This window comes from Anoplolepis gracilipes, chromosome 2, assembly GCF_047496725.1.
Source record: "Anoplolepis gracilipes chromosome 2, ASM4749672v1, whole genome shotgun sequence".
Classification (NCBI taxonomy): domain Eukaryota; kingdom Metazoa; phylum Arthropoda; class Insecta; order Hymenoptera; family Formicidae; genus Anoplolepis; species Anoplolepis gracilipes.
In genome coordinates, this window is record NC_132971.1 from 16429930 (window position 1) to 16448114 (window position 18185).

At 43.9% G+C, this 18185-nt stretch overlaps 2 protein-coding genes across 4 annotated transcripts in view; one reads left to right on the forward strand and one right to left on the reverse strand.

The window, feature by feature from the left end:
- LOC140675109 (discoidin domain-containing receptor 2) overlaps window positions 1-18185 on the forward strand; it is a 146334-nt gene that overhangs the window by 88819 nt on the left and 39330 nt on the right. The window contains exon 3 of one of the 3 annotated variants that reach the window (XM_072909184.1): window positions 16537-16591. The exons of the other annotated variants lie outside the window; for them this stretch is intronic. The gene's annotated coding sequence lies outside the window, so the exon portion shown is untranslated. The remainder of the gene's footprint in view (window positions 1-16536; window positions 16592-18185) is intronic. 3 annotated transcript variants of the gene reach the window in all.
- LOC140675134 (uncharacterized) overlaps window positions 1-18185 on the reverse strand; it is a 216023-nt gene that overhangs the window by 49815 nt on the left and 148023 nt on the right. The window lies entirely within an intron of this gene.

Genomic DNA, 18185 nt, shown 5'->3' on the forward strand with positions numbered 1-18185 from the left:
TGCTGCTGCTGCTGCTGCTGCTGCTGCTGCTGCTGCTGCTGCTGCTGCTGCTGCTGCTGCTGCTGCTGCTGCTGCTGCTGCTGCTGCTGCTGCTGCTGCTGCTGCTGCTGCTGCTGCTGCTGCTGCTGCTGCTGCTGCTGCTGCTGCTGCTGCTGCTGCTGCTGCTGCTGCTGCTGCTGCTGCTGCTGCTGCTGCTGCTGCTGCTGCTGCTGCTGCTGCTGCTGCTGCTGCTGCTGCTGCTGCTGCTGCTGCTGCTGCTGCTGCTGCTGCTGCTGCTGCTGCTGCTGCTGCTGCTGCTGCTGCTGCTGCTGCTGCTGCTGCTGCTGCTGCTGCTGCTGCTGCTGCTGCTGCTGCTGCTGCTGCTGCTGCTGCTGCTGCTGCTGCTGCTGCTGCTGCTGCTGCTGCTGCTGCTGCTGCTGCTGCTGCTGCTGCTGCTGCTGCTGCTGCTGCTGCTGCTGCTGCTGCTGCTGCTGCTGCTGCTGCTGCTGCTGCTGCTGCTGCTGCTGCTGCTGCTGCTGCTGCTGCTGCTGCTGCTGCTGCTGCTGCTGCTGCTGCTGCTGCTGCTGCTGCTGCTGCTGCTGCTGCTGCTGCTGCTGCTGCGTCGTCGTCGTCGTCGTCGTCGTCGTCGTCGTCGTCTCGTCGTCGTCGTCGTCGTCGTCGTCGTCGTCGTCGCGGTTTTCGTCGTCGTAGTCGTCGTCATAGTTGGTTTCTTGTTCTTATTTCTTCTCTCCTTCTTGTTTCTCCGAGATTTCTCTGGCACCTACTCGCGTGCTCGATGATAATCGAGCCAGCGGGATCACCACAGTCGACGCCGTTGGTCCAGAAGCGAAACCAATGCAATCTTTATTTACAGAATCGATCAGCGAGATAAACACAATTTTCATTTATGTCGTATTGATCAATAGATGCAATCGCAATATCCGGCAATCACATTCACTCTGACATACCAACTCCGCCCCTAATGCACGTTTCATATAATAAACTGCGCATTATCCTCCGTGCTATAAATTATAAGCGTGTAATAATTTTTAACATATTATGAGATAACATAAAGATTATCTTATAATTACGCGTGTAATATATTCTTTTCAAAGACGATTGAAAAAACGTTATTATTCTTATTACCATTATTTTTCAATGCTTCGGGAAAGTCTTGTTTCACTGCAATAATATTTTTTATTTACAAAAGTAACCATCGTGCACATGATGCACGCGAATATTATTTACGACCGGATAGGCTTCCAGTATTCTACCGCCAACGAACGTAAATTCCCAGATCGATGCTAATTGATCGGAGATTACGCGTTATTTAGTGCTCTTAATAGTATGTTTCGATCGCTGTGTGAATAATTATATGGGAATCCGCCGAAAGAAGATCCTGAAAGATAATGAGGCAGATAAGTAACACGAGGGAGCAATTAACTATTTTATGCTTTTTTTATAAATTCAATTGTTCGCACGGTATTTTCTACTTTGCGCGAGCTGAAATCCCACGTTACACTCAGTTGCATCCGACCCGAAAAAGCATCATAAGAACGCAATCAAATATACTGATCCTGAAGGGGGGTTGCGTCTAATCACAGAAATGGCGATGTCACCGCCGACGGCCGATCCCCCCAGGATCGGTTTCGACACTGAATTACATTGCCTCGAAATCTTAAGGGGAATGCCCGCGACACAATGTCGCGCACGCCCACGCAGATGGCACGACCGGGGGTGTAGTAGTTAATTTCCTCTGTCCAAACAACGCTAATCCCGAGTGACATAAGCCAACTGACGGCGAGAGCCGTAAATAGGGGTGGGGCAGGAGGGGGAAGGAAGAGTACGCCAGAGCGGAGAAATAGTGCGAGCGAGAGCTGAAATGAAAGCTAGTTTCATACCCGGAAGAGGGAAGCTGCCACTACCAGTCCTGGCTGTCGCATCCGTTCTCTCGGTGGGGGAACCAGGTTAGATTCGTTAACCCGCTTTTCCGTGAGTCAACGATCTTGCCTCTTCAAAGTGTGAATGTACAGGCTTACAGAGATTTCTCGCACAGAAGTTATCGCACGATGCGTCATCGTCTTATTATGAAACATATGCTTCTAGAATATCTCGTGATAAGTAATCTAATTGCTCTTATATTAGATATTTTAAATTTCATTAATTATACATTTTTATTTCATATTCTCAAAGAAATGATAAATTTAGATACTTGTACTTATAAATATGTATGTATATTAAATAGATAGGAAGAATCTGTTTTCTCATACGACAGAATTTGTGAAAACGACAATTTCATTGAATCTCGCAGCGAAGACTGTTCTGACCCCTCGTTTCTTTAGTAAGACGGACGCTTCACTTTGTACCCTTTCTCCCTCGTGTACCAGAGAGTATACATCGTAAACGGATTTATAGGAATAGGACGCCGGTGTGACACGCCGTCATCCCATTACGGATCATCGTAAGCCTATTTGTTTAGGATCCGAACGGGCATGAGCTTAGATCGTCGCCTAATTGTCTGACCGATGCAGCCTGCAACCTGACGTTACGATTGGCCGGCTCGGTCTTTACCCTCGTCCTTCCCGTACTCTCTTTTCGTGACGCGTCGCTTTTGTTAGCGTCGTGAGAAGCAGATGCACTATACGCCGGGCCGTATACCACGTTATTTACTTTACTAACAAGGCGAAAGTAGACTCTTTCTAGGTGCCGTACTGATAGACGGAGAGAACGCGAAAGCGAAGGGAGAACGCGAATGAAAGAAGGAAAACGGCGGATTGAAAGAAGGGAAGGAAGAGGGAGTGGAGAGAGACTGAGTGATGGGTCCACTTCTAAATATATATCTTCGCGCCGGTTGTACGGGAAAGTGACGAGGGGAAGAAAATATTTCCTTCGTTTCGTGACGATGAGGGAAAAACGATGCCACCTGCACCCACGGTCTCCACGCGCGCTTTAATTAATAGGCACGAAAAAGCGACGTTTAGTAAACTACGTGGGCCGGACGTTACTATGATGATCACCGGTCGGTGTCGGGCCGTGTTGAGAAGTTAATTGAGCCGAAGGATTAATTAGGTAGTAAGGCAGCCTGTGGTGGAGAGAGATGGATGGCGTTCAAAGTAACTTCGTGAGGGATTTACGTCGGTGTATCGGAGACTGTCATCGTCGCGTTGCGCTTTAAACTGACATTTGACGTCTTACTACGCGGCTCATTTTTATTCTTACACGGTCAAAGTGATATATCGAGCTAGCTTCTTGATCTTGTCAGTTTTACTAAAGCATATGCGGCTGGACTTCTTGGCTCATATGTTCATCGATCGCGGGGACTCGCTGTGTTGTGGTTGCGGTCGATCACGACGCGCATGCCGAAGCTAACGTCGGAGCTTATCGGACATCTTGATCGAGACTAATTGATCGTGTGTCTAACCATGATCATCTATTCATCCGTTATCTGTCAAACGATCAACACGAGATCGATGGAACGCCATCTTGATTCACTTAATACAGCTTGATCGTGTAAAATGCAATCTCCAGGCGGTACGCCGCGATTTCTCCTTAACGATAAATAAACAGAGAATTGTGTTTCCCTTTTTTTAACTTTTTTTTTCAATTTATGTAAATCCGATTGACTGCAATAAAATAATTTACCAGCAATCGGATCAAATTCATTTTGCGCAATTAATTAAACTCAAACTCAACGATATAAAACTATTAGTCGAGTTTGTTTTCAGCCGGAATGTCGAAACGAATGTTGCTACAGCGACATTCAATATAAACAATTTGTAGCCGACGCATTTGCATATACGCGCGAAAACTTTGTCGCCGCGAATACAGGCGGACGAGACGGAGCTTTGCCGTGCAAGGAGAACTCGAAAGTAAAATAAAAGTTTGCTTCATTAAGGACTAGTTACCATGAAGACATTGAACTGACGTACCATCTTCCTCCGACTGCTCTTCGCTTTTCGTCTTACTACCAGCATCGTTTCAGTTGGTAAAAAACTCGTCTCCGCACCGAAGAGAGAGAGAGAGAGAGAGAAAAAATAGAGAAACGTGCGAAGAAATTCTCGAGTCGGAAAGTTCCGACTGCTTACGGTAGACGCAGCTCTGGTTCAAAATTACAGTCAAGATTTGAGTAAAGATGGTAGGAAGATCAAAAATCAAGAGATTCATCTCCGGCAGAATCGAGCCAATCTTTTAGTCGATATGCTTAAGAAGCAGGCCGTTTCTAATCCGACCATCTCAACTGGGCATCCTTCGTAATTAATTCCTTAATCAGAAAACTTTCTCAAGTAGCGCTTACGTCTGAAGCGGTTCCGCTTCTATGTGTTGGAGTTTCTACTACACATCTCTCAAATATCAGCGATTTTCTAGAAACGCGCAGAAGGCGACGACGTTTGTGAACGGAATACTCACATATTCGTGGCACGGTTTCGTTGAACTTCGTGCCGGTTTCTGTCTGTCTCTCTCTCTTTTCCTTTCTGTCTCACCTCTTTAAGCCTCATTACCTTCTGCAAACAACGCTTCCACTAACGACGATGGTAAAACAGATATTTGTTAAGGACATTCATTAACTCTTGCCTGCGTGATATGAATGGACGATAACAAAATTATTAGTCTCATTTCTCCGACTTTCTGAGTCTTATTAAGTTTCATAAAGGCACCTTTGTAATTTATAGATATAAAAAGCAAGCGGCGATTTTCAAAAGACACATTGAACGTGAATAATTATTTTTTAACAAGCAAATAAAAAAATGAAGTCTATTAGTTTCAATTACTTATCGCAAGCTTTATAACCGCGGACGCGATTCGCATAACGATGCCTTTTCTTTAATCTGCTTGATAACCCGACAGAGTCACTTTACGTTCGGTGACGTCGCATCAACGCTGTAACGCCGTAACGCCGTAACGCCATAACGTTTGCACACTCGGATGCTCCTACGGCGCATCGCTAAAAGGGAGCTGCTAAATTTAAGCCGCCCCGTCGGCCGTTTCTCACAAGTTTGCACGCTCGTCTGCTGTCCGTGAGTCGTGCTCTGACGGACCAGATAATTGTCCGCTGTCGGATTAGCGAATATCGCTTCCAGAGAGAGTTCGTCCCCGTTCCGCTTGCCAATTATCTCTCTCCAACCCCTCCGTTCTGCGCAGCTCCTCCTCCGCCAGACGAAGCGGCGTCTTCGTGTTTTCGAGGCACCATTTGCCTGAAATGATTAACGGAGCGGTGGCGGAAAGCGACGCGAACTATTTGGCCGGCCTAAAATTATGCCTAGAAAAAGTATCCTCCGAGCGAGACGCTTTGAGGGTAACGTCGAGTGCCGCTGATCTAAATTTACTGCCGACCGTGTAAACGACACGCGGGCCCCCTTGACATACCGTAACATTCACGGCCAGACTGTTCATACGAGTGGCATGAACGAGCTGTAAGTGACGGCTGCTTATCTATGCTCCGATTTCTCTCCATTCATCGCGACTCGATCGTCGTTGTTGCCACGCCACGGTTGATCGCCCATTTCATGAAGAAATATTGCCTCTCCGTAGCTATTTTATCCCGATCTTCATCCTTCTTCATCTTGCAACGCCCACCTGTTCGCTAAAGCTTGTAACGAGTCACCGACATATAGTAGATTGTCAGATAGAAACGTGATACCGTGTTCGAGATGAAGGTGACGACGATACCTTATCGGCCTTTTAACTTCGCCAATCGAATCATTCTCTCCAAGAGTTTTTTGCGAGGCTTATCTCAAAGTGTTCATTGACACCCACCTGTTCGCATACATTTAGCGAAGATTAAGGTGGAGGGGAAGCAAGCAACGAGCAGAAAAACACTTTCGTCCGGTATAAGCAGGATGATAAAGAGGCGAGACGAAACGCATTACATGCATCGCGAGAAGGCTTTCGAAAGAGAACATTACACAGAGTCGTTTAGACGCCTGTACTTCTGAAATTCTATTCATATGCTGATTCTAATTAATCGAGTTGTAGTTTATCTTATTTTCATCTTATATGTAGACATAAATATATTTATATTAACTGCTGACTGTTGGAAATTTGAAATTCTAATAAGCCTCTTCGAATTGGAGATCTCGTTGAAATTTCGGATTTCGAGCCATTAGTCGGAAAGAGCGTAGCAGCACAATACCAGAGTCGGATGATGTATAAGAGACAGAAAGGAAAGAGAGGAATAGAGAGCAGGTCGAAGGTGGTGGAAAAAGAGGAGGTGGAGGAAAGCAAGAGTCCAGCTTGAAATGCGCTTTCTGCTCGCTCATGCGAGAGAGCGCGAATGAGATTGCATCGCGGCGGCTGGAACACGATCACCGCCAATTGTAGCGATGCCAGAGAGCGAGGCACTTCAGTTCTCCCTCTCTTTCCTTCTCTTGTTCTCGCTCGTCCATATCGCCCAGTCATTCACTAGTACCCATTGCGTTTCTATTGTATTTTTCTTTTCCCTGTGCACGGCGTTTTTATTGCCGGCGTATGAGCTTCCGTGCGTAACGTCGTCGGCCGGAGCCGACGCAATATCCGTCTCTTACCTTACATCGGACCGACCATTCGCGAACCTATGTTTCCGCGCATGGTTGAACGCGAATGTAATTGCGTGCAGAAGGGCCTACCGTGATTGTCGGCACAGTGCCGATTTCTTTTATCCCTGTACTTGCCCATAAATGCTATTAAAGTCATTGGTTAAAATGTAAAGACCTGAATAAAACATATAAAATCTAATTTATCAGATTGAATCGGAACCATAAATGTTTGTGTATTATTAAACGGATAAAATATAGTAAAGAAATAGCTTTTTTTTTTTGCTGAATGAAAAATAATAGCTTTTATTATAATAGACAAATGATCTTAAAATAAGCAAAAGTTTGATGAATAAAATAATTCAATGTCAGTGGAATTGATACATTTGAAAGCGAATTTTCCTTTCGCGATGGCTGTCGAATAAAGTTTGTTCTACGACAGCTGACGATATAAAAATGTCGTTGGGACAAGAGATATTTTATTCATGGCTTTGGTATATTTCGGGCATATAAATCTATCAGGAAGCGTGGCAGGAAGAAGATTGGAGGCGATACCTACTATGGCTTACTGTCTGTCAAGTTGACTGTGACGTCGTCATCGATTGAGAAGAAAATTGTCGGACCATTGAACGTTAAAGTTTTTTGAAGCTGCGAAGATATTCTGTATATATATCTATATAGAGAGAGAAAGGATCTCGGATTATCCTCGTCTCGTGGGCGGAGAAACTAACGAAAGACTTTTAAGACGTCGGTTCTCAGTCTCGATACCTGCTCGGAGATAAAGACGGCGGCCAGCGCGTTTCCTCGGATCGCACGCGCGAACTTTTTTCCCTTCCTTCTTTTGTGTCAGTTCTTCTTGACGGAGGGCGTTCTCAGGATCCCTTCCAAGAAGATTAGCTTTGCTTGTTAAATAGCAACATCCTATTCATCAATTTCTGTGATTTTTAGATTTTACGAACTATGAATCATCGCGATGGTAAAGCTTGAAACGATTAAATATAAAAGAAACAATATTTATATTAAAAATTGAACACAGTTGCAAAATTGATGAAAATAATAACAGCTTCCGCGGGTGCGAATAACTTTTTATATCACAATCGCTTTTTGTCATACATTTTTATCGTGTTCGATCAAAAAACCTTAGTTTTTCCCAGTCCGTAGTGTCAAATTTCATATGGCTCGACGCCTTTGTTCGCTGAAATCGCGGTAACGTATCAACACCTCGAGTCATCGTCCTCCCAACGATCAGTTCTCTTCCCCCGTAGTTGTCTAGTAATTCGAGACTCCTCGTTCTACCCTTGATTCCACCCTGGATCTCACGTTGCGTTCCGTTTCGGATGAACACGTGTCCGTGCACATTTGTCCGTTTGAGGAATGTACGAAACGCCGACAGAGCATGCGAGCAGACTTGTTCCGTACGTTTGTAATGCGAGATGCGCCTTCATTACCATTGCTACGTTCTGTTGTAAGCCTACATTAAATAATCTCTTATTTTCTAAAAAAATTACAACGCTTATTTCAGTAAACTATTATATATATATATATATATATATATATATATATATATATTGTATAAAAATAAATGAATAAAAAACTTTTTTTCTATATTTAAATACATGAATTATTATAAACAATTCAGTACAAAGGTATGTAACATTTTTCCAACTGACATAACATTAATACTAAAATTGTGAAATTAATTTTCAACAAATTCGGAATTTTATTATTTGTTAAAGTTTTAATGAATCGTGCCAAGTGCATTATTAAAGTCGACAATGACGGTGAAGTTTCGAGCTGACGCCGGTCGGTTTCCTAATTTACACCTACGTGCTAACCGATGCGTTTCAGTTTAGATTACGCTTTAAAACGTAATTAGAGCCTTGCAGTTTGCACAGTCCACGTAATCACGGCCACAGCAGCAAATACGGTACGCGCCCTTACTGACCACAATGCGTTAATTATCGCCCGGCCGAAAGTGAGCGCGCTGAAATTTACAATTCCGTTTAACATGCCGCGCACGAATGCAACCGGGGACTCTGGTGGAAATGTCGACGCTTTCATGTGAAAACGAGCGAAACGATTTTCGAAAATCAACGTCACGCGGCGATAGATAGCGCGCGTAAAACAGACAAGGCGGTGATCCCTCCTCCCTCCTGTCATGGATGCTCATGGAAGTTGGAGGGACAGGCGAGCCGGGCGGAAGGGGGGTGATAACATAGGTTTTTACTATTTATGCCATGACGTGGTTCGAAAATGCAATCGTTTTGGCGTGAGCACCGAGCGATGCAATTACAGGGAGAATTCTAGGCACGCTGGGGTTTGATACCGAACAGCCCGCACGCCGCAGATACGTCGTGCCTTTGCACGAAAACAACCCCTCTGTCCCTCGATCCGACGCCCTCCTCTATGGTGGAAGGAGGTGCCGACTGAAATTCCAACCGGATGCAGCTCCCAAAAAGCGTCTGCCTCTATAAAGCAGATCCGCACGACTATTGGGACAGAGGGAGAGAAAGAGAGAGAGAGAGAGAGAGAGAGAGAGAGAGAGAGAAAAAGAGAGACATCTCCCTCTTTTATCATAAGTTATTATTGCTCGTCGCCGATTAATCGCGTAACCGGATTATAAAAGCCGATCAATTTAAATCGGCAGTTTGTTAAAATTGACTTTAGGTAAAACATGCGTATGTAATTTTTTTCACGATTCAAATTAATCAACTCGAGTGCCTCAATTGCCATAACGCACCAATCGATAACTACTTTTAATCATAGAGAAATACGTTAACGTGTCAAAAATTCATCAAATTCTTTTCGTTTAGTTTCTATTAATGTTTGACTAATTACTATTATTTTATTATTTTTTTTAGATTATTAATAATTTAATTTCCTTGCATATTATTATATATCAATAATGACGATATAATGTCACACAAGATTCAATATTTCAAAGTTTTCATATTGATATATTAAATTATTCATGTTTGTGATACGTAAAACGCAAATATATTAAACTTGTGGAGAGAAGTTCCTACGTTAAAAATTTTCTGCGTCAGTAAAATACACGTACCCGTGTTACATAAGATACCGAAGAGATAGCGCCTGTGAGATAAAATTCAATATTAGCTGGCGTTGCATAAAGTACATCGTAATCAAAATACCCGGCTCAAATCCGAGCCACACGTAATAAAAACCGCTGTTTTGTGGGAACAAGACATACTCTACATTTACGCGTTACATTTTGCTTATTGTTAAAATAAACCATTATTGGTCTCTTCGAAAAACGGAAAAACAGTTGTCGGAAACGCGAATGGCGAAGCAACATTTGTCTCGGTATGGAAAAAGTTCGGTGTCACTGTAACATCTTCCGCGCTTGTATCTCGAGAATTTTCGCTAAAATGTTTTCCGGTACGGACGGCGGAAAACGGACGCGAAAAATAACGCAACCCACAATCACGAACTCTTAATCCAAATGGGAAGTTAAAAGATGGTCGTTCGCGTTTATACACGTTGTTATATACGGTACGGTCGGTCGGACGGAAATCTTCTTGCGCCACACGGAAAGAGCGAGCGGAGAAAAGAAGGATCGAGAGTAGAAAGACCGAGAACTCTTCGGTCGGAGTCGGGCAAAAAAGAAAAGGCGTCTAATAAGAATACCAATCGCAATAAAGTAGGATTTGCATTTGATAAGCATCGTAAAAAAGCGCAGCGTAAGGTTATTACGTACACATCCGCGAACTACGACCGGCCTACGCCACGCCGTTCCGCGGCCTGAAATACCTCGTTTGCCATAGCTCAAGCCGAAACCCCGCTCTCGCGATCCCGGTCTACGACCGAATCGTGGGGTGGCTTAAGAATAAAAAAATGACACTGAGAATGGTGGCAGTATGGCTGACTACGCTACTCTTCTCGGATTATCGGAGCCACGTGAGAACCCGCGAGAAAGCGCGGGCCCCAAAAGATCGTCGTATATGACACAGAATGTCAAAGTTTTTAACTTTCGTAGTCGACAGACATATGACATTAAAAAAATGTAGCGTTATACGTGACAACAATAATAATTATATCCGATAAAATGATTGAAAACGCATGTATTTTAAACACGCACGCGCACAAGCTGAGATATCATTTTTCAAAAAGCCAACCGTAAAGTTACTAAAGCAAAACGTTGGATCAAGATGTCAGCGATTCTGACAGAAAACTGGAAAAAAGACACAATGCGGTCGGAGGATGATTCATTCACGCGATGGTAGCCCAGACAGATAGCTGGACGCCCCGCAGGGATGGAACAGGAAGCCATTGTCGCACACGATTCTCGAAACGTGTGTGTATGTGTGTGTGTGTGTGTGTGTGTGGGGAGTGTGTGCTGTTTTTTTACTTTCAAGCGGAACGTATATGCACGCGCGACGCATCGAGCCGCGTCGCGTGCAAATGTTGCTTTTTGAGCCATGTCGACGCGTACCGAAAAGTAATTATTGCGCACGCGACCACGCATAGAAACGTTGCTAATATATAGCCTGACTATGACAGGAATAATATTGACCGTTCATTCTTTGTACTTTGACTACATTTTTTATCTATGATTAAATCTCTCTCTTTCTCTTTCTGAAATAATGATGGTTAATTAAATAATTAAGATGTAAATGACAATATCTATATAAAAAGCGTTGATATAAGCGTTTTTTGAAGGATTGACTTTATTTTTCCCTGCTAACGAGTTCCTTTTAAACATCTGACACATCTAATAATGTCTCACCTATGAGCCGGAAGTGTTTCTTCGGATCCCTAACGAAATCCAGCGGAAGCCTATTCATCTCTTTCATTCAGGGATACGAAAAGATCGAAAACGAGAGGTAAAAGGAAGGGACAGTTGTTTCGCGGTGGGGACTAGTAAGACTCGAGACACTCCTTTTCGCTAATAGCATGCACGCGACCATCCGGACCACACGTGCACAATAATGGGTAACGCGTGGGTGTATTTGTGTGTGTATATTGCTACCAGCCGAGCCAAGCCGGCCGACCAAGCGTGGATCGGGGGTCTGGTTCCCAAGTTTCTACCACTACATCTGCTCCTTGTTACTCGCGGTTATTAATTAGCCTGAGCCGGTGAAAGAGGACCCTCGACGGCATCGACGACGCCGCATCGTTGAAATTCATGCGACTATACTGTTTGTGAACACGGATGTAAGATGTAATTCGACGCCTCTGTTGGAGAAGACATCGAGCCAGCTGGTGGTATCGCGATCTCGACGAAGAAGCGCGCTCGCAAATCTTTAAACGCGCGCATACGTCCCTGAGATTTGCAGAAGCCGATGTACCGGACGCCTCTCGCGTGTGAAGGAGTTCGCGAGGGCGCAATTAACTCTCAGAACGGAAAGTACATCGGTTGCCTCGAGTATCGTAAACGGTCCTCTCGCGTGTCCCGCCTCCGGCTTGTCCACCGACACGAGATAAAACGTGTCCGCGTTGTCGAGCATCGCGCCGGACGAGAGTCGTGCGCGATAATTGCCAGTTGTATTTCTCTCTCGAGCGTGAAGTCGGAGAGTATTCTCGCCTGCGGAGATTTTAATTGGAGGATAAATGCGTTCTTTCGCAGCGTAACATGGTGCCGTTTGACTGCACTGTGAAATCTTCTTTCACTAAAAAAAAAAATCGCTAATAATTTTCAGAATAGTTGTAATAGTCGTTTTAAGTGACTATATTTTACAGCATTGAGATGATATTTTTCAGTGAGAAAATACGTATCAGAAGCTCGAAACAAATTTAAAACAAACGACATAGCGGCCAATAATTGCAAATTATATATCCAATTAAATTAAAAAATTGAAATATTAAATATTAAATATATAATGTTAATTATATATTACAAAGACACGCACGCACACACACACACAATAATTTGCTAAATTATATATCTCTGTCATATACTTATTTCTCCTTTAAATAAGTGTCGATTGATTATCAGTGAATCTCGACATAGTTGCAAGAGAAACGCGCCGACGAGGACAAAATGTGGAACAATTCAGGATTCCCAACCGCGAATCGAACAACGCGCACGACGAGTATTCAGGCTTCGCGTCGAAATGGTCCCCGCGTCACAGAGTGTCACGCTAAAGGGGGAAGAGGGGATTTATACAGTTATGCACCGGCATCGTATCTGCCCCGCATTCTCTCCCGAATCTCTCTTCGACGATCGTGCAAGCGGCCTCGAGCGGCAGGCTCGCTCGCAGAAATGTAAATACCGGCCGGCCAATCAGTCTGATTGGTACCATTCGCTCGAATGCCCGTCATTCACCGACGTATATACCGTTGCCGTAAGGCACAACCGGCGCAATACGTTCCTGAATCGAGGCATTGTTCGCGTATACGGGTATATGTATGTGCCCGACGACTATGTAGTATACACGCACGTATGTATCACAGCGTGAACACATGCGGGATGCTTCGAAAAAGGTATATCGCCGGTACCTTTTTTCGGGCACATTGCGAACCTTTTTAATTCACCTTCCTTTAATACGCATCGCGTTACGCATTATCCGGAGAAGCCGATTTTAAGCAATTTAATGTATCATAGGATTAACATTTACGTTGCATTTCATCGCGGCTGGAGCATCACGAGATTACCATTTTACCGACGTGCTCTGTTTCAAGGTTCTGACAGTGGCATTAATCTTATTAACGTATTGCGTAATTACAAGCTCGTGGACGATTCGTGTAGTCGTATACGTGCATTCGATATACACCATTTGATTACGCGAAAGCACGCCGACGCGAGGCGACGCGACGATCCCGCATGCTGATCCCTCGCGACGCAAATTGTTGCGTGTCAGCAGACCATTGTTATGGCAATGAACGTTTCTGCTTTTATCTTCCAATTTTGAAGGGTACTGCAAATTGGCCTACGCTAATCCTAATGCGCGTTCATCGAGCAATTTCGCAGAAACGTTATTCGGAAAATCGTTTGCGTATAAGGCTGATAGAAAATTTTGACCGAGACCCTCCTGCTACAGGTCTATGTAATTTGTTTAGTCCCTCGGCACGGACGCTTTCGTGACTTTTGGGCAACGCGTAATTTCCTATCGAATTGTACATCACGCGCGATTTTACGACCACGCAATATCGTATAATTGGAATTAAATGTAGTAGTTACGATAATTGTGGGTTACACAAATCGATGTCAGACGTCTGCTTATTTTCCGCGAATCCCTCTGTTATCCTAACAACAAGTTAAAACTTTTATTAGATTTACGAGACACGATGAATCGTTTCAAGAGCAAACGCATTATTAGAATACACGTTACCGCGAACAAGACAATCTTACGAAATGAAGGCATTCCACTTGTAGATACGTTTCTTGAAGAGAAGTCTGATTAAACGCTTCCAGAACAGAAATGGGATTCATAGGTAAAGACAATATCCATCGTCGCAGACCGGATAACACGCTCAGTTCACGGAGTTGTTTACACGAGGGCCAAAACTCGCCTGAGCGAGAGGAAAGAAACTAAGAGTCCCACTCGAGAAGATGAAGCGCAATGTCCTCTGGCTCTCTGTACTTCTGTTTGTCCTCCTCCTCCTCCTTTGACTCTATCGTCGCGATCTTTTCTCCTTCGTCACTCGCCATGAAAAAGAAGAATGGCCGCGGGGAAAGGGCCAAGAGCTGGAGCTCGCAGACGCAGAAAACACCGGTTACGAGACAGGGCGCTTCTAATCTGGTTTAACTTGTTTACCAGCCCTCGATAAAGGAGCAATGCAATCCGCGCGCGAATTTCACGTCGGCCTCCTCGCACCGAGCTCGCTTGAAATCTGACTTGAAATTTATTGCGGCGGTAAATATAGAGGCAGTGGGTGGGTGGATTCCGGTCATGGGTAGAGAAAAAAAGGCGAAGGGAAGGAGGGACGAAGATAGTTGGTCTACGCTGGGAGGAAAGAGGGCACGATTGTTTGGAAAGTCGGTTAAACCGCATCGTAACACTGCCAGTTTTTCACCAAAGCTTTTTCGTTCTTTGAAAGTCTTCGTCGATCATAATGCAGTTCATCTTTCTATAACTGCCACTCGATATCACGTAAACCATGACGAAGACGGAGAAGAAGTAGAAGAAGAGAACGATGTCGGCGAATGTCGGTGTCGATGTCAGTGTCGCAGGATTCGTTTTAACGAGACCGCTCGAGGGGATTCATTGAGACGCCGGCTGCTTCTTCGACGGCCACGTGACTCCTCATCCATTCTTCCTCTCCCTTTTTATAGCCCGGCGTTTTATTATTCGCCTCTTACTTTCTTCTTTCACTCCGTCTACAGCGTCCTTCGTACTCTTTGCTGCCGTCGACCTTCATTTTCTTTTTCCCCGAATTCTCGGCATTATTCAGCAGACGCACGTCTCTCATCGAGGATGCACGCACGTACCGACTACCTACTACGATGACAGCGACAACGACGACGTCGCCGTAGAGTCTGTTGAAATTCGCAATAAAAAACGTCTCGCTATCGAAGCCGGCTGGTTGCACGAATGAGCTTAAAAAATGTCGTTACTCGTTGCTGCAGTAGAGGAAAAGAGATGTAAATTTTCTTTTAAGTATTTGCATTTCTTTTATTCTGTTAACCATAAAATTGAATCTGTTATCTCTTTTCAGGTATTTTTAATATTTAACACATTAAATATCAATGATCACCTTTTTTACAACTGATAGGCAATTAATGAATGATTAATGACATTTTTGTGTAATAATAATCTTCTTTGTGTATATTAATCTCATGTCAGAGTGAAGCTTTTTTCCTCCTGTGCTTTATCCCCTTCAGCGTGTTTTTGCGAAATAATGAATTATAATGTAACGAAGTGTTAATCGATGCTGATTCGAATTAACAAAATTACTGACATATGTCGATAATATCGACGAATATGAATGGAAGCGCTGTTGAAACGAAATTTTCATTTGCTGCTAAAGCGCGCGGACTGGATTACCGTATTCGCGATACCATCTCGTTAAAAGCACGAAACGGTCGTGGAAAGCCTATGGTTATAAAGTGCTCGTCGTAACGGTTGACGATACGCTCGTCCAATCGAAATTTTGATTACGCTCGCGTTTACTGATTGTGCGCGTCCCGCGCATTATAAGCTTTAATCACTTTAATTACTTATTGCATGTAATTAAGCACGGTTTATTGCACTCGTGCTGACGAGCGGCCGTGATGAAAACAGCCCGTTGACGCGTGACGGCGCATTTACGTCCGTCAATGGTACACATAATGAAACTTGGAGTCGCAATTCTATCGAATCAAAGCCAGACTAATTGTCAACAATATTTCGATGTGTAGAAAATCGGCGGTTTCATTATGTGTCGTTTATTACCGTGTTTCGCGTACCATAAATTAAATATTTATTACATGACTTCACGTGTTGCATCATCTGTCACCCTTTATACGTTTGATCACGTTATCGATCACGTGATAAAGTCATCATTTCTGTTCGTTCTCCTCGTTAAAGCTATCCGGACCGATATATGTATATACGTATATTACGACAAGCTAAAGTGCTGCGAAATACGCTTCGCAAGCTCACGTATGTGATCTCTTTACCGAGTATGTTTGCGCGCGGTAATGAACGGTTTCTACCAAAAGGTTATATACACGTCACGGCCCATTCCTCAGTCCCTTGACCGTTCTTTATAGGATGGTACGTTATAACGAGCTCCCGTACGCCGTCCTTCTCTCATTAAAACGTCGGTCGACGTCTTCTCTTTCTTATTGTATGTACATAGCGCTATCATTACCACGCGATGAGACATGCAAGTTGCGTCAACGCACAACGAATAAAATGATCGTGAAGAACAATGTTGTGTTGATAACAATTTTTAATATCTATTAAACTCGTACCTCTTGAAAGGAAAATATGTAACGCTTAAAGAAATTTAAACGGCCGAAAATCAAAATACGAGTAATGACTACATAATTTACTCCGATCAATATCGAAATAGTATATATCTTTTAATCACATAATGCAATCATAATTAGAGACGAGTTTGGAATATTAAAACTAATCATGTAATTATTTTTATGTTACAGGTGAGTCAATTGCGAGAATCACGCGCACGTGAAACCACGATGAGCTGCTCAAACAGTGAGTCCAATTAAGAGTAATTACGCGACATGGTAAAGCAAGCGCTATTTAGTTAATGATTGCACACGTTTCTCGCGTGTCACGGAAATAAAAAATAGAAATGATAGGCCCGGATTCTCGATGCGCGCGATAGAAAATGTGCCCGAAACACGCACAAAGGCGCGGTAACATTCTCAACGGGAAGCGCGCACCCCCTTCCTACATCTTTCCTTTGTATATTTTCTTCCGACATGCGCGCGATGCTGGTGTGTTTGATTGCCGACGAAAGACGCGCTGGCGATGACTGTTCCAGGCCCGGCGCTGTTCGGACTCCCGGGAGGGATCCCTCCTTCTTACGAAGTAAACTGTTTTCTTAGGCACTCGGGACTCTTCAAAAATTCCTAAATATTTACCCGAGTGGAGGACTCCCAGACGGACGACACTTAAACGGTATTCTTCGAGCCAGGGTACACGAAGACGAGCTTAAGCCTCCTGAAGGACGACGGATTAGAGACTCTCCTGCACATTTCTTTCTCGTTTTCTCTCTCGTTTCCTCTCGCCTCTTCATTTTTCCTTCAGCTTTTCCTTCCTGCGTTTCTGAGACTCGCGACTGAAACCCTGAGAATTCCCGCTCGGGGAGATCATTCTTTGAACTGTAAGTCGAGCGTGGTTCTTCCGAGTGTATACATTATAAGATGATAAAACGCGGGATTTGTCATTGGAAAATGGAGATCTTCCACGCGCGTGTACGTTGCATACGCATTGAAATACAATGAATTATATATGAAACGGTATTACATAAAACTGTCGGCCGTTCTTACGGAAATAGCGGTTATTTGATTCTATATTAAGAATAACTTGTGTCGTCCTTTCTTAAGCATTATTCGGATTCACGATTATCATTTCTTTCTATAAAATTGGTTCAAGAGAATGTGAATTGTTTTTCGAAGCTAGAGATCTTACATTCTTTAATTACGAGGATTTGTTCACGATTCAAGATGATCTGACAATCCACTTTCGCGTAAATATAACGTCGCAAACTTTGCTCATTTTTTACAAGTCAAAGTACTTTTTCCGTTTATCACCTTCAATCACGAAAACTCCGCGGCGTCCTTATACTTTATATCTCCGTCCATGAAATTATATGGCGACCTACACAATTGCTAGTTATCTTATTGCCTGTCGTAAATATTTAATTTAGCCAACTCGGTCGATACCCTCGTAGTATCGACGAAGAAGAAACTTTCAAAGCCCGTGAATACGAAACTATGTACTTATCGATCGGACGAGTGTTGCAAATCGAGTGTCTCGACACGGTGTTTTCGCGCACACGTGCGAAGGGATCTCGTGTCCGAGAAATCGTCTTCTAGGCAGACGGCAAAAGGCCGGTCCGATACGGGAACTCGATTCTGCAGTTTCTCTTGACTTTTTTTTTTCGACTGGTTTCACAGACGTCGCCTCGATGCAAAAGCATTCCCTTGTTCGAAGTTCTCGCACCTTCCCACCCACCGATTCCTGTCGCAGTCGTGCTCTCCGTCTGAGAGTTTCGAAAACTTTCGGGATTCTGAATACCAGGCTGCATTAAACATGAATAAACGATTTATGAGAACAGAAC